This window comes from Panthera pardus, unplaced genomic scaffold, assembly GCF_024362965.1.
Source record: "Panthera pardus isolate Hobbes unplaced genomic scaffold, ASM2436296v1 HiC_scaffold_27, whole genome shotgun sequence".
NCBI classification, from domain to species: Eukaryota; Metazoa; Chordata; class Mammalia; order Carnivora; family Felidae; genus Panthera; species Panthera pardus.
This window is the reverse complement of record NW_026526843.1, coordinates 14,011,084-14,017,095: the sequence shown is the minus strand read 5'-3', so window position 1 is coordinate 14,017,095 and position 6,012 is coordinate 14,011,084. Positions and strand designations below refer to the sequence as shown.

General features: G+C 38.4%; 1 non-coding gene across 1 annotated transcript; it reads right to left on the bottom strand.

Annotated features, from left to right (window-relative positions):
• Positions 1 to 3,187: 3,187 nt before the first annotated feature.
• Positions 3,188 to 3,314, bottom strand: LOC128774015 (U6atac minor spliceosomal RNA). Its single transcript, XR_008418495.1, has one exon. It is a non-coding gene; the product is annotated as a U6atac minor spliceosomal RNA (small nuclear RNA).
• Positions 3,315 to 6,012: the final 2,698 nt, after the last annotated feature.

The window sequence follows — 6,012 nt, the reverse complement described above, 5'->3', positions numbered from 1 at the left end:
TGACAGTGCAGAACCTGCTTGAGATTCTCTCTCTGCCCCTCTCCCACTTGCTCTCTCTCTTTCTCTCTCTCTCTCTCAAAATAAATAAATAAACATTTAAAAGAAAAAGACCACAGATAACAAGTATTAGTGAGGATGTGGATAGAAGGAATCTTTGTGTACTGTTGGTAGGAATGTAAATTATTCCAGCCATTATGGAACACAGTACCGAAGTTCCATAAAAAACTTAAAATAGAACCTCCATATGTCCTAGTAATCTCACTTCCAGATATAATCAGTAGTCTGAAATTTACATATTCAAAGGAAATGAAATTAGTATCTCAAAGGCAAATCTGCACTGCCATGTTCATTTCAGCATTATTCATAGTAGCCAAGATATGGCAACGAAGTCAGTGCCCATCAGTGGATGAATAAAGAAAATACAGTCTGTGTATTTACAATGGAATATTATTCAGCTTCGAAAAAAAGGAGATCCTGCCATTCAGTACAACGTGGATGAACCCCGAGGATATTATGCTAAGTGAAATAAGCCAGACACAGAAAGACAAATAATGATCTCATTTATATGTGAAATTTTAAAAAGTCAAACCCACAGAACCAGAGAACAGATTGGTGATTACCAGGGGCTAAGGGTGTGGCAAAAATGGGGAGATGTTGGTCAAAGGGTACAACCTTTCAGTTATAGGATCAATAACTTCTGAGGATCTAATAGCATGGTGACAATCTCTTGGTGACAAGAGAGTAGATCTTCAATGATTTCACTACACACAAAAACATTGTAACTCTGTGAGGTGATGGATTTGTTAATTAACTTCATTGTGGTAATTATTTCACAATGTATATGTATGTTAAATCATCACATTGTATACCTTAAATATATACAATTTTTGTATTTCAGTTATACCTCAGTGAAGCTGGGAAAACTTAAATAACATGCTTATACTAAGCTAATTGATACTGAAACTAGATATTTTTAATGTTAAATGTTTTATACTATTTTTAAGTGTTTACATTACATGTTATAAGCATCACATATGTCTACATTCTATTTAATCACCTTACTTCACTCACTGAAATCATTTATAATTCTTTAAATTCCACTTTTAGCAAGTCATGTAAATAGAATTTGAACATGAGAAAATTAAAATATTGAAAAGCACCTAATTGTTTTTATTTTATTTTATTTTTCAGGGAACAGAATAGTTTTATTTTATTTCTGTTGTATCATTTTTTATGAATTTCTTTTTTATTCAAGTATAAATAACAGGCAATGTTATATCAGTTTCAGGTATACAATATAATGATTTAACAATTCAAAAACATTTCTCAATGTTCATCAAGATAAGTGTTCTCTTAATCCCCTTTGTCTATTTCACCCATCCCCCAGCCACCTCCACTCTGGCAACCACTAATTTGTTTCTATATTTAAGAGCGTAGGGGCACCCGGGTGGCTCAGTCAATTAAGCATCCGACTTCAGCTCAGGTCATGATCTTGCGGTTTGTGAGTTCGAGTCCCACATTGGGCTCTGTGCTGACAGCTCACAGCCTGGAGCCTGTTTTGGATTCTGTGTGTGTGTCTCTCTCTCCCCCCCGTCCCCAGCTCACACTCTGTCTCTGTCACTCTCTAAAATAAATAAATGTTAAAAAAAAAGAGCATGGGTTGTTAGTCTTTTTTTCTTTGCTTGTTTGTTTTGTTTTTTTCAGTTCCATGTATAAGTGAAATCATATGGTATTTGTCTTTCTCTGACTTTTTTTCACTGAGGATTATACCCTCTAGGTTCATCTATGTTGTTACAAATGGCAAGATTTCATTCTTTTTCAATGGCCGAGTAATAGTCCCTCTTCCTTATCCATTCATCTGTGGATAGACATTTAGGTTGCTTCTGTATCTCGGCTATTGTATGTAATACTGCAGTAAACCTAGGGGTCCATACATATTTTTGAGTTAGTGTTTTAATTTTCTTTGGGTAAATTCTCAGCAGTAGAATTACTGTGTCATATGGTAATTCTATTTCTAATTTTTGAGGGACCTTACTGTTTTCTACAATGGCTGCACCAACTGATTTTCTGTCTGGATGATCTGTCCATCGACATAAGTGGGGTGTTAAAGTGCCCTACTATTATGGTATTACTATCAATTTCCTCCTTTATGTCTGTTAATAATTATGTATTTAGGTTCTCCCATGTTGGCTGCATAAATATTTGTAATTGTTATATCCTCTTGTTGAGTTGTTCCCTTCATCATTATATAGTATCCTTCTTTGTCTCTTTCTGTTTCTTTAAAGTTATTTATTTTGAGAGAGCACGTGCACATAAGCAGGAGAAGAGGAGAGAGAGAGGGAGAGAGAGAATCCCAAGCATCACGGGGCTTGATCCCACAAACTGTGAAATCCTGACCTGAGCCAAGATCAAGAGTTGGATGCTTCATTGACTGAGCCACTCAGGTGCCCTCTTCTTTGCCTCTTGTTACAATCTTTGTTTTAAGGTCTCTTTTGTCCAATATAAGCATTGCTACCTCAGCTTTTTTTTTCCCACTTCCATTTGCATGGTAAATGTTTTCCCATCCCTTTATTTTCAATGTACATGTGTCTTTAGGTCTGAAGTGCGTCTCCTGTAGGCACCATATAGACACATCTTGCTTTTTTATCCCTTCAATCACCCTATCTCTTTTGATTAGAGCATTTAGTCCATTTACATTCAAAGTAGTTATTGACAGATATATATTTATTGCCATTTTGTTACTTGTTTTTCAGTTGTTTTAGTAGTTCTTTATTCCTTTCTTCTCTTGCTTTCTTCTCTTGTGGTTTGATGGCCTTCTTGGTGATATGCTTGGATTCCTTTCTCTATTTTTTGCGTATCTATTACAAGTTTTTTTTTAATGTTTATTTATTTTTGAGAGAGAGGGAGAGACAGAGCGTGAAGAGGGGAGGAGCAGAGAGATAGGAAGACAGAATCAGAAGCAGGCTCCAGGCTCCGAGCTGTCAGCACAGAGCCCGACCCGGGGCTCGAACCCGCAGACCGCGAGATCATGACCTGAGCCGAAGTCAGACGCCCAACTGACTGAGCCACCCAGGTGCCCCTCTATTACAAGTTTTTGATTTGTGGTTACCATTAGGCTCATATATAACATCTTATGCATATAGCAGTCTATATTAAGTAGATGGTCACTTAAGTTTGAACCCATTGTAAAAAATGATGGTTAGATGCCACTGAAGTAGATGGAAATGCCTTAACCGTATGCATGTTGTCTAGCCTGAGGGCCTCCTCCATTCTTGTCTAAGGGAGTGCTAACCTTCTCTCCTTTCATACAACACTGAAACCATATTTTTAAATAGGATTGTTTATTTGCAGAATCTAACCTCATTTCCATACATCACACTAATACTCGGTTACATTGCATGAAGGGTATAATGGTAAATAAGGTAAAAAATATGGCAAGCACTTGTGAAGTGACTTGATTTATAATTTATAATAATTGTGATAGTAATATCAATAATAATAATACCAATCATGTTGTAAGAGAAATTGGAAACCATCCCTCTTCTAATGGTGGGAAACTCTGAATAAAAAGGATGATATTGAGGGACGCCTGGGTGGCTCAGTTGGTTAAGCATCTGGCTTCGGCCCAGGTCATGATCTCACAGTTTGTGAGTTCAAGCCCCACCTCAAGCTCTCTGCTGTCAGCATGGAGCCCACTTTGGATCCTCTGTCTCCCTGTCTTTCTGCCTCTCCCTCAGTTGCTCTTTCACTCTCTCTCTCTCTCTCTCTCTCTCTCTCTCTCTGTCTCTCTCAAACATAAATAAACATATATAGATTTTTTTAAAAAAAAGATGATATTGAGATTTGCACTTGTGATAGCCAGGCAACACCCTTGTGTATCTCATAAGATTGGCTTGTGCAGCCAATAAAATATGGTAGAACTAATGGCATGTCACTTCTGAAATGACGTTATGAAAGACATTGTAGCTCTCTCTCTCTCTCTCTCTCTCTCTGTTTCTCTTTCTCTCTCACAGTACTTACTCTGGGGGAAGTCCTATGCCATAAAGTAAACAACTGTATGAGAAGGTCTGTCTCTTGAGGAACCAAAGAATCTTCCCCAAATCCAGGTCTGTGGACTTAGAAGTGAATTCGCCAAGCTCACTCAAGTCTTCAGATGATTGTCGCCCTGGTGGGCTTCTTGTCTGCAACCTCCTGAGAGACCTGAGCCAGAACCTCCCAGCTAAGCTGCTCCCAGATTATTGACACTCAGAAACTTCATGACATGATCATCTGCTAATTTAGGGGTAATTTGTTACACAGCAATAGGTAACTAATACAGGATTTGGTAACCGGAAGTGCGGCGATGCTGTAACACACACCTAAAACACATGAGTGGCTTTGGGAAAATAATAGTGTTTTCCAGCGTTCTGTTTTCAGTTCAAATGTTCTTACTCTACACGCTCTTTTCTTCGTGATCTCATCTACCCTCCCGGATTTAACGCTAATCTACGTATGGCTGACTCCGAAACCTGTATTTCCAGTGTAGATGCTTCGTCTGAATTCCTTGCTCCTCTTGCCAACTTCCTACCTAGCGTTTCTACACAAACTTCCAATAAGCACCTATAGCTAAGCATGGCATTTATGGAACTTATCATCTCTGCTTCCCAGGTCAGCTCCTTGTCCTATATACTTTGTCTCAGATTGGGACACATTCTCCTCAGTCACCCATTCTAGAAACCTAGTTTTTTTTTTTCATGTTCCACATTTAAACTCGTATCCCGCTGATTTAAAGTCTTAAGTATTTCCTAGATTTGCACACTTTGCACATCCCTTCTAAATAAGTCTTCCCTACTTTCTTCTCTCATCGGAATGATCGCAACTGTCATCTAACTGGATGTACTGGCTCCAAGCTTGCTCCTGTAAAATCCATTTTCCACCCAATAGCCAGTATTATGTTTCTAAATTGCATATATGATCGTCTTATCCTTTGCTTAAACCCTTTCAGTGGATATTTATGTCCCTCTGGATAGAGTCCAAATCCCTCACTGTGTTTGAAACGGTTCCTGTGGTCTTACCCTTAACTATATTCCCAGATTAACTTATTGCTTACCTATCTCTCAGTGCACACTTGAACAAAAGTGGCTTTTATATTTTTTCCAGCACAGGACTTTTTTGCCATTATGCTTTTGTATATATTTCCTCTACTTAAAATGTCATTGCCTAAACTTTCAGTGTAGTTTACTCCCCTTCTTTTAGGAATAAGGTATAATAATGTCCTCTGGGTAACTACAGTGCATCTCTTTTCCAGAATGGTTTCTGTAGCCCTCCCTGACCCTCTCATAGTCCCTGGAGCACATCTTATCATAATACAATTTTTCTTTTATTAAAATTGTCTGTTTTCATGAATAGCTCCATAACAAGGCTATACTCCTTAAGGATAGGGCTTATGTCTTAATTATCTTTTATTCCAAAGGCCTAATGCTGTGACTGGCACAATATAATTTTGTTTCTTGAATAATACCATCAGGAGTTGACAACTGGTTAGAGGTTATAAGCTGAGGGAAATGCTAGACAAGGGTAAAAGATGATTCAAGATGAAATTGGAATCAGTGATTCTCAAACCTTATTATTGATAAAAATCAACTGGTAAACTCGTTAAAATGCAGATTGCCTAACCTCACCCCTACATATTTCGCATTCCTCAAATCTAAGATAAGCCCCAGGAATCTGCATTTTTAGCAAACACCCAAGTCACTCTGATGCTGAGGTTTTCTGCCCAACTATTTGGGAAACATTGGTTTAAAAAATGAAGTTTGAGGGGCGTGTGTGTGGCTCAGTTGGTTGAGTGTCCATCTCTTGATTTGGGCTCAGGTCATGGTCCCAGGGTCGTGCAATCGAGCCCCAGGTCTGGCTCTGTGCTAAGCATAGAGCCTGCTTAAGATTCTCTTTCTTTCTCTTTCTCCCTCTGCCCCTCTCCCCCGGTCATGTGCTAGCTTGCTCTCTCTCTCACTCTCTCTCTCTCTCTCAAAAAAA